The sequence below is a fragment of the Mastomys coucha genome, unplaced genomic scaffold, assembly GCF_008632895.1.
Source record: "Mastomys coucha isolate ucsf_1 unplaced genomic scaffold, UCSF_Mcou_1 pScaffold21, whole genome shotgun sequence".
NCBI classification, from domain to species: domain Eukaryota; kingdom Metazoa; phylum Chordata; class Mammalia; order Rodentia; family Muridae; genus Mastomys; species Mastomys coucha.
In genome coordinates, this window is record NW_022196904.1 from 70048300 (window position 1) to 70059327 (window position 11028).

Genomic DNA, 11028 nt, shown 5'->3' on the forward strand with positions numbered 1-11028 from the left:
TTTTTTTTGGTTGACATGGAGGCCTGTGTTTGGCCATGTCCACCTGTCAGAAAAACTCTCCTTACCTCCTATACCCTCTGTCAGGCTGAGGCCCCGGGCCCAGCCTGCCGTCTTCTGTCTTCTTTCAAGCCTGCCTGGAAAGGCCACAGGCTTGAGGAGGCCCAAACTGCCTCTCCCTCCAAGAGCCAATATACCAGCTGCCACTGCCCGAATGGATGACAAAAAACAAAAGCACCAACCCCAACCCTGACCCCAAGAGAAGGGCGTCGTTTCAGTTTATATGAACCTGAAGCTCGGAAAGAGAGGCGCAGGTTAGGAGAGGGAGCCTGCTTGTTTCCCCTGGAGTGGGCTTTGTTTAAATTTTAATATGCTCTTCTTTTCTCCCATCGCCAGCCATGCTCCCAGCTCCTTTGTCACTCTATCCCTGTTATCTTGCTGGTGGATGAGATCCCTTATCTACTCCGTCCTCCCCTCTCCTCCGAGTATTGCATCCCAAACCCACACTCTGTCCCTCCCCCATTTGTGACAGGACACGATAGATCCCCTTCTGCAACCTTAGATTTGGATGGAACCTGCCAGCTAAGATTTGGGAGGAAATGGACTACTTTTAATGGTGCTGGACCCACGAAAGGTACAAGCACTAGGCCACTTGGGCATCCTAGGAGAGGTGTTCTGGCCTGCCCTTAGCACTTCATGGAGCCATGGGTCGAAGGGTGAGGGTCTCTGCTGTGCGTGGCTTGAGACAGAGTTGATGTGATCTAGCTACTCACTCAGCACAGTCCTTTGTAGGCTGAGAATGTGTCACATGGAAACATAGGCCGCTTTCACCCGTGCAGGCATTGACCTAAAAGACCCAGTAGACCTGGGCTCAGAGGGAAGGAAAGGACCCACAGACGTGTCACAGGACTCAGGGGCTGGACAGGTATGCTTCTCAGTCTTGCCCTACTATCCCCTAGCCTCCCAAGCCTTAGTTTCACAAGCCTGTGTCCTGGGCACAGGCAGCTCTTTTAGTGTCTATGCTCAATGCTGTCATTGTTCCTGTAGATCCCGGGGCTGTGAAGTCAGGGGGCTGTGCTGCCCTGGTTCCTCTGCTCTCTTAAAAATTCCCCTTTTCATCTGTATTCATTTAATCAGCAATTTTTATTTTATTTATTTATTTATTTTATTTTATTTTTACCATGTACCTTCCATTGGCCCAACTCTGATACAAAGGTGAATACCATGGTCTCTGTTCCTAATTCACAAGTGATAATTAGTGGATGTTGTACTTACATGCAAGAGCTTGTAAAATTGCCTGGGATTTTGTTGTTTTAAGTTGTGACTTTTTGTTGTTGTTTGTTTTGTATTTTGTTTTTGTTGAGACAGAGTCTTACAGTGTAGCCCAGGTTGACTTTGAACTTGTGAGGATCATTCTGTTGTAGCCTCCCAAATGCTGGAACTACAGACTAGAGCCACCACCCCTGGCTTGGTTTTGAACTGCTAGAAGTAGAACCCGAGGCTGCTTGCATGCTGGACAGGTGCTTTAATGATGAGCTGGATCCCCAGCTCAGCATCACTAGGGGAGAAGTGGAGTCGTGGGTTGGTGGGGATGGTGTCTGGCTGGAAAAGGCAGCCTTGCAAGGCAAAGCCCAGGACACGTGAGAAGAGGGAGGTGGTCGGTGGGAGTGGGAAGGAGAGTCTGGAGGCAGGAGGTGGAGATGCCGGTGAGGCAAGTTGAGAATATGTCAAAAGCTTAGAGATCCTCCAAGGCTTGCCATTCCCACCAGTGGGTTCTGAGTAAAGAAACACTAAGGTAGATCACTCCAGCATGACCAGCAACGTGGCCAGATCTGTGAGTGGGAATCCCCTCGGGAGTGTGGGCCTGAGCGGTGAGGACCTCTCGTGGTAATGCATATAGTGCTTTTGCCTGAGCACTGCATTGTCGTTTGTCCTAGAATTCTCTCCTGATGTTAACAGATAACTGTACAAAAGTACGTTTTCCGTTCTTGGCTGAATTTCTCAAAGCTCCTTGAGAAATTACCCTAACTAAAATTTTTCCACCGGGGCATGTTCTGCACACCCGAGCCTGCGTTTGAGAATGTAGCAAGAGCTTTTGAAATGTGGCATGAGCTTGAGCTGGGTTTTTCCAGCAATGGAGGAGGGGGGCTAGTTTGAGCACTAACTATATGCCCCATTCTGGACTAGACTTATTTACTGTGTATGTGGGGTGGGGGTGGAGCCAGAGGACAACTTGCAGGAGTTTCTCTTTCCACCTGCATCCTAACATCTTGCTGCATTTGGTTAACCATCTTTTTTTTTTTTTTAAAGTATTACTTATTTAGTTTACACTGTCACTGTCTTCAGACGCACCAGAAGAGGGCATCAGATCCCATTAGAAGAGGGCGTCAGATCCCATTACAGATGTGGTTGCTGGGAATTGAACTCAGGACCTCTGGAAGAGCAGTTAGTGCTCTTAACCGCTGAGCTATCTCTCCAGCCCCCTTGGTTAACCATCTTAATCCATTTTCTACAGAAAAGGATCAGGAGTCCATTTCCCTGATGTTCCTCCTAATTCCATGGGTCTGGACTGCCCACCACATTGGATGGGGTCTGACTACTACACTGAGGGGGTAGGCTTAGTAATTGAGTCAATTGGTTATTCCTACTCCCGTCCTCTTAGTAACACCTCCTAGCCTCCTCCCTACCTGCCTGCTTGGTCAGAGAACTCATGGTAGGGATGGGGAGAAATCTCTGTGAGGGAAGGACCCCAGGAAGTTGGAGTAAGTGTGATGAGGAGCAGGCAGGGGTGACAGAGCTGTGGAGCTGGTCACTTTCCAGGAACAGTAAGGGACCCAGTTCTACCTATTTTGCCTCCCACAGACTTCTCCCCTCTCTCTGGTGGACAGTGATGGAGTTAGTGCTATACTTCCCTAGGGTTTTGGCCACTCCCTCTCCAGAACTACTGGCATTAGAAAGGGCAGCAGACCCTAGTGGGCCAACCAACATGAGCATCCATTCCCTTTTCCAGAACCATATGATGGTGGGCCCGTCACAGGCTACTGTCCTCAGGTGTGTCCAAATCTAATTATTTTTGGTGGCTTCCTTAACTCTGACTGGGGCAAGGGTAAGGTGGAACCCTGTTTTATCAGCCATGTTTCATCTGTTACCAAACCTTAGGAGAAAAGAAAGAAAATTGCATTAGTCAGCTTTTACAGTTCTGTAGGGAATTTGATAAACATATAAAAATGTTAACATTAAAAATTGCACATAATCTCCTAAAGTAAAAATGATGGTCCTTGGAGCCCCCCTGTGTTTTTATTACGTGCACTGCACCTGAACATGGCCACAGGCGCATCGGACTTCGCCTCCTTCTCTTTTACTTTTCACGTAACGTGGCAGAGCAAAAAGTTTCCAAGCACTTGGGCTCTGCAAGCGAGCATATGCTCTGCAGACACGCTGTCAGCTCCCTTAACCAACTGCAAGAACTCACATCCTACCCAAAACAGAAACAGTGCCAGTCCAGGGGGCCTTTGATCACCATGCAGTAAACCCAGCCAAAACACTGCAAATTCAAACACACTACAGCCCAAACCCAGCCACTCAACAGAACTGTAACGCCTGCTCCTCAAGTGTTACTGGATCAAGATAAAGATAAAGGAGTACAGTGATGAATATTTAGAGAGGCATCAAAAACCAAAATACTACATAATCAAACCTATGGGAGACAGCTGGTTCTATTCTCATGCCATCAAATGCCTTTATTATGAAAAAGAAAATGGGAGAAAAAAGAGATTAAATGAAGCATTCAGCTCAAGTCTTGGAGGGGTGGGCGTATCAAAACACCCCCAAGGAAGGCGAAGGGAGAGACCAGTAAAGATAAAGGCAGAAATAAGTGAATTAGAAAACGGAAACACTGAAATTAACAAATGTGTCCAAGAGCCAGTTCTGTTTTTAAACAAAGTAGAATAACCTCTGGCATGTTTATTTGAGAATGGAAGGAATAAAGAAAACAATCATAGGAACAGGAATGGGTGGGAGCACATTTCAATGGACTTAGAGATATTTAAATGGAAAAATTTATACACAGCAATAGGCTTAAATTTGAAAATCTCAATTAAATGCTTGCTCCTCTGAAAATGTATATGTTGCTAATGGAGGGGGAAAAATCATGATCCTTATCAGAGCAATGCCTCCTTTACCCAAAGGCAGCAGTCCCCGGCACTTTTGCTGGTTAATTTCAAATGTGATGATATTGATAGCATTATGCTATTCTGTGGCTTAGCAAAAGATAGAGAAGTCCCCAGTTCAGTCCACAGAGCAAAAATAAGACTGATATTAAACGTGGCAAGGAGACCAGATTAAAGAATGAAAAAGCTAGGTAGGAAATAGAATTCAGTAACATATTAAGCAAGTCATCCACCACTACCCAGTGGGGCAAGAAGGAGGAATAGTCAGTATTAGGAAAGCTTAATATAGTAACTATCGTATGCTAATGAGTTAGAGTAGCAAGACGATTAACTCCATATATGCAGGGGGAGAATTGGTTACTTTTCTACCTAAACAGTATGCCAAAAGAGAAACAGAAGTGTGGGTGTCTTCCTAGCGTGATTCAAAGTACCTATTAAAGCTACTAGCCCTGCCAGGCAGTGGTGGCTCATGCCTTTAATCCCAGCATTTGGGAGGCAGAGGCAGGCGGATTTGAGTTCAAGGCCAGCCTGGTCTACAGAGTGAGTTCCAGGACAGCCAGGGCTACACAGAGAAACCCTGTCTTTAAAAAAAACCAAAAAAATTTAAAAAAAAAAAAAAAGGCTACTAGCCAGTGTTACAAGTGACTAGCAACACTGAGACATTTGAAATCAGCCAAGACCTGTGTCACTATTACTGTCAAGCATAGCATCGCTCTTGAATCCAGTAAAACCAGCTTAGTTGACATCACAGCTCAGGCTTGGGTTGATTTCTAAGGTTCAGAACCAATAAAAAGTCATCAGGAAAGTCTAGAGCCTGGGCGTGTTGCTCAGTGGTAGAGCTCCTGCCAAGGATGGGGAGGGGGAACAAATTTGACTATGAAAAAAGGTTGCAGCATCTATATGCAGAGTGTAAAAGAATGAGAGGCTGGCAGTGACAGAGAAAAGATTTTTATCATAAATACATAAGGAGGTTGATGTTTTACTTCTATCAAAGAGCCTGTGCAGATAGTTGTTTTGTTGTCCCTGGTCTTTTTGGTTTGGTTGCTGGTTTGTTGTTTTGAGACGGGTAGCCTGGCCAGTCTGAGATCCGTCCCTTTCCGTGTCTACATTGTTGCTATCACTGAGTGCCTCTGCTAGCAGCTTATGTTGGTTTGGCTTTTTTTTTTTCTTTTGGGTGGTAGCACGGGTTTATTGGAGCAGCATCCTAATACAGACGCTGGGGCTTGCCCATGGTGCTCTTGATGTACAAAGCCCGGACGTTTTGCCAGTTTTTCTTGAGCAAGGACACCAAGAAATTGACAGCCAGATGGATGTTGTAGACCAGCTCATCATCGGTCATCTTCACATGGCCAACAGCAACAGCCAGGCATAGCACCTTCTTCATCTGGAACTTGATTGTAGATTTGACCTCATCCACCTTGGCCACCATGTTTTCATTGTGTGTCAGCAGGGAGGGGAACTTGCCCGCCTTGTTGAGGCTTGGGCCCAGGATCCTCGGGATCTGCTTGATTAGAGACTCAGAGGCCAAGAACGCGTCATACTTCTTGGCCAGCTTTTTCACCAACTTCTTGTTCTTATTAAGCTTCTTAAGGGCCTCGATGTCCATGTGCGGGATATCCACGGCCTTGGCCTCGTCACAGTGCTGCTGGTCCCCCAGGACGCACACCGAGAACTTGGGGCGAGGGGTGGACTTAAGCCTGACGGTGCCCGAGAAACGTTTGTCCTTCTGAGGGTCGTAGTTCTTCAGGCTGATCTGCAGCTCCACCGTCTCCAGGAACTTGCGGCGCTTGCGCTGGTTCCCGTGCAGGACTTCCCGCACCGCCTCGTACAGGGTGTCCGTGAGACTTTGCTGCTCATGGCTGCGGCGGCCGAGGAAACCGGAAGAGAAGTTGGTTTGGCTTTTTAAATCAAGGCTAGTTAGACTTGGCGGACCAAGCCTATAATACTAGCAATTCAGGAAGTTGACACCGAAGAATAGCCATAAACCTGAGGCCTTCTTGGGCTACAAAGTAAAATCTTACATGAATAAGTAAACAAACAAACAAACAAAAGTTTTAATAAAATGAAGACAAATTGGGGAACAGTATGACCAGGCCCCATGATTAGCAAGTAAATACCTGGCACAAAGAAACTGTTGCCACTTGGCAACCTTGATGAACACATGGACCAAGTCAGTTCAGTATGTGGCAGACTCTACATTGAGTTAATATTTGTTGACTAAGTTAACTAATACAGTACACTCGATTTATCTGGTGTGTGTGTGTGTGTGTTGTATGTGTGTGCACACATACATGTTTGCCAGCCATGTATGTGATTACACTGTGGGTGTTAGAGGATAACCACAGTATTGATTAGTCTTTGCTTCCCATCTTGTTTGAGACAGTTCTCTTACTCTCTGGTACCCATACCAGAGACTTTGTCTCCTCGTCCCACCTCACTACATGCCAGTGGCAGTTAAAGATGTAAACTGCCACGCCTGGCTTCCTTATGGCTTCTAGAGATCTGAACTTCCTCATGCCCTTGTAGCAGGCACTCTTAGCCACAAGCCATCTCCCTAGCTCTATAATGCATGTTTTTAATTAAAGTACCATGCTATTTCTCTTTCTTTTTGTTTTTTGTTTTTGTTTGTTTCTGTTTTTTATTTTTTGAGACAGGGTTTCTCTGTGTAGCCCTGGCTGTCCTGGAACTCACTCTGTAGACCAGACTTGCTTCGAACTCAGAAATCTGCCTGCCTCTGCCGACCAAGTGCTGGGATCAAAGTGTGTGCCACCACTTCCCGGCTGCTATTTTTATTTCTTAAGTTAGAAAGAGTGTGAAGGGTTTTGGTCTGTTTTGGAGTGGTTTTTTTGTTTGTTTTTTTTTTTTGGAGGGAAGGGCTTGTTTAGTTGTTTGATAGTGCTTGGAATCAAACCCATGGCTTCCTGCAGGTAGGCAAGCAACTATACCACTAAGCTGTATCCTCAGCTGTAAGAAGACTCCAAGGTTTTATTATGAAATTTTTTCAAATGTTTTGAAAAGTTGAAATACTTTTACTGTAAACATCCACACACCATGGCCCCATGGGACAGATGCTAGTGTTTGTCATGCTAACTCCATCTGACCATTTAAGTTTTGAAGCTCACGGTAGCCTCTCTTGAGGACTTCGTTGAACAGAGACATCCCAGCTCTGGCCCTGGTATGCAAAGCTGTTACACCATGGCTGGAGGGCAGCCCCATATACCTTTCTAGTACTTGAGGAGGTATGTGGGAGTCAGTCATGACCTGATATAGAGGTGAAGAAAAGAAAGAACTGGGTTGTAGCTCAGTGGTCCACTTTGCTGCCTGGCTTGTGTGGGGACTCAGCTTCAGTCCCCAGTACTACACACAAAAACTAAAAAAGTCTGTGCTATCCTATGTCAGGCCCTAAGCAGAGTGTTACAGCTTTAATCTATGAAGGGGGCTGTCTTAGTTTTCTTTCTTGTCACTGTGATAAAATACTTTGACAAAATTGATGTAAGGGAGAAAGAGTTTGGCTCACAATTATAATTTATAGCCCATGTTAGGGGTGGAAGTAGGGGGTGTCAAAGTGGCAGGAAGCTTTTGGTTTTTTGAGACAGGGTGTCACTGTGTAGTCTTGGTTAGCCTAGAACTCGCTATATGGAGCAGGCTGGTCTCAAACTAAGAGATCTGCCTACCTCTACCTTTGGAGGTCTTGGAGATTAAAGGCAAGCATTGCCACAAGGGGCTGGTGGCAGGAACCTGAAGCAGCTAGTCATGACATCTACAGTCCTGAGCAGGGAGCAATGAGAGAATTAATACATGCATACTTAACTTGCTGTCTCCTTCCCATGCGGTCCAGGGTCAGCCCATGAAATAGTGTCATCCATATTCAGAGTGGTCTTTCCACCTCAATTAACCCAATAGGCTAGCCTTGTTTATACAACCCCTCATTAAGACATCCTTCCCAGGCCAGGCAGTGGTGGCGCACACCTTTAATACCAGCACTTGGGAGGCAGAGGCAGGTGGATTTCTGAGTTCGAGGACAGCCTGGTCTACAGAGTGAGTTCCGGGACAGCCAGGACTACACAGAGAAATCCTATCTCAAAAAAACCAAACCAAACAAAACAAAACAAAACAAAAACCCCAAACCACCCATCATCAGAACTTTATACCCATTTCACAGAAATTGAGATTAAGGTTAATTAAGATTAAATTAGAGAGGTTAAGTACCTTGTTTAAGTTCACACAGTGAGTTTTCAACCTGGGGCCATCTAACTCCATCAAATAATATAATATTCCCCCTGGATGCATGAAAATGGTCCCTTGGGCAATTGGACAAGTTGAAAGCAGACAATGTGGTGAGCAGTCCATAGCTATGACTGATTTTGAACATGTAATGGGGGCTACCACTTATGGGAAATTAATCAGAGTAATAGATTGTACAAACCTCGATCAGAGTCGTGAAAAACACATTCAGGAAGAGAACCCAGGGAGAAAGAACTCAAGTGGCACGTTAGGGTGAGAAGGAATATTGATTGTTTTTCTTTCCAAACTTTGTCATGGGTAGTTTCATTAGTTCTTATAGAAATAGCTTCTCATGCCCACTTTACAGTTCTGTGAGGTCATGGCGGGGAGGCTCTGCTCTATTCGTTGCTGTTATTTTATCTTCCAGTGTCCAGCCGCATGCGCCTGGCATATTGTGGATGTAATTAATGTGAGTGTTGGATGGGTGCCCACTGGGAAACTTCTCAGAAGGGTTTGGCCCAGGAATATGTTTGCGGAGAGCTTCCTCAGCTCTGCTCTCAGGGAGCAAGCGCACGCCTGGAATGTGTTGCAGGATCAGTTCTCCTGGAGGGTGTAGTAAGGTGTGGGCTGCATTGTGGTTATTCAGGGGACCTTGGGATTGACCCAGTGCTGGAAGGGTGACAAGGAGGGAGGACGGAAGCACAGAAATAAGGAAGGCTGACCTGGGACGGCCATGTTAGGACCTGGGGAGCTCAGACTCCTTCTCAGGTAGGACTAGATTCTACATTCTTGGACTTTTAAACTTGAGGGGCTAGGCACGGCAAGTCTTGGCTTTAATTCTCAGCTCTCAGGATGCAGAAACAGGAAGATCAGGAGTTCAAGACCAGCTTCAGGTACCAGAGACCCTGCCTCAAAGAAAAACAAAAAGGCCAAACAAACAAACAAAGAAAACAGAAAAAAACCTTGATAATAGTGATTCCACAAAATGATTATTGAGCACTTACTAGAGGCCAGGCTACGTACCTTAATAACCATTCTCTTAATCTTCATAGCTGTAAGGATTAGCAGCTGTTACCATCTACATCTTGATGGTAAAAGTAGAGAAGGAAGAAGTGTTTGGCTTAAGTCTTGGTTTTCCTAGGAAAGTGCTACAGATCAGAGGCCTTCTACACCAGAGCTTTCTTGTCTGCCCAGCAGCTGGTGTTAGCGGAGTGCTTCATATGTGCTGGGTTCCAGATGCGCACTGCACATGACCTAGTGTGTTAGCCAGGGGAGCAAGGCACAGAGGAGATCCAGCAGCAGGGAATGAAGTCTACTTTCCAACTGGAAGGAAGGCCACACCACCCACAGGACAGGAGTGCATCCCTCTAAGTGCAAAGAGCTGCAGAGAGCATCCTTTCAAGTTTGTAAACATTGCTGAGTCAGAGATGAAGAGATGACTCAGCAGTTAGGAGCACTGGTTGCTCTTGCAGAGAACTCAGGTTCAGTTCCCAGCACCCACAAAGTGCTTCACAATCATCTGTAACTCCAGGTCTGAGGGATCCAGTGCCCTCTTTAGGCTTCTGTAGGTCTATAGTACAACAGATGTAAGTGCAGGCAAAACATTCATACACATAAAAAATGTTTTTAAAATGCAGAGTAGATGTGGCATCTACATGTCACCCCATCACTTAGGAGGCCGAGGCAGGAGGATCTCTGTGAGTTCTCAGCTAGCCCCAGTTACATAGTAAGTTTCTGTCTCCAGTAAATAAATTAAATAAAATTGCTGAATGGGCTGTTTTGTGACCAAAAAAAGATACCAAGAAAAGCTACCATCACTAAAATTGATGGCTTGGCTGTATCTCATAAGCTGTGTGACGACTGCTTGAGGGTTGAGGGTATAGCATGCTTGGGAACCAACCCCCCTCTACCCAGCTAGCCCAGAACCTACATTTAAAGGGTCCCTGAGTGACTCCTTGGACATCTGAGAAGCAATGCTCCCACCCGTCCATCTGATCTCTGAGGAGATGAGAAAACCAGGTAATTTAAGTGACTCATACCTGAGGACACCCAGAAAGTGTTAAAAAGCAGAGCTCTGTCATTCAACACCAGGGGTTTATCGGCACTTGGCCAGAATAGTAAGCCTACTTGATTTCTTTGAGTTTATTTTGCTCTGGGTCTGAAACACTACCAGCCATTCTGTTATCGTTGGTTCCTGGGTAGTGGGGCATCTCCAGAAGCCACAGCGTTGATTATGCCTGGTGGAGGTGGAAGGGGTCAGGCCCAGCCCCAGGTAGAGGTGGGAGGGGCCAGGCCCTGCCCCAGATACACTGGACCCAAGTGGGACTCCTGAGTGCTGCAGTTGCTATGACCACCACAAGCTGTTAGGGCTGCCCAGGCGGGACCTGCAGTTGCCTGGCTATCATCTGGAGAAGCCTAGGGGTTAAGGATTACATGCTTTAACTGCCCATGGAGCTCAGGCAAACTTCTCATTCTCTTCAAACTTCTGTTCCATGGAGCTCAGCAGGCCACATATAGTTAAATATAAATTTCAAGAATATTTAAGAAAAGTAAATATTTTTCTTTCTTTCCCTTTTTCTTTTTCTTTCTCTTCTTTTTTTCTTTTTCTTTTTTTCTTTCTTTCTTTCTTTTTTTTTTT

The 11028-nt window shown here is 45.8% G+C and overlaps 1 protein-coding gene and 1 pseudogene across 5 annotated transcripts in view; one reads left to right on the forward strand and one right to left on the reverse strand.

The window, feature by feature from the left end:
• Znf710 (zinc finger protein 710) overlaps window positions 1-11028 on the forward strand; it is a 69712-nt gene that overhangs the window by 19194 nt on the left and 39490 nt on the right. The window lies entirely within an intron of this gene.
• On the reverse strand, window positions 5339-6023 carry LOC116102449 (annotated as a pseudogene). The gene has a single exon (XR_004123184.1). The product of XR_004123184.1 is annotated as a 60S ribosomal protein L10a pseudogene (transcript).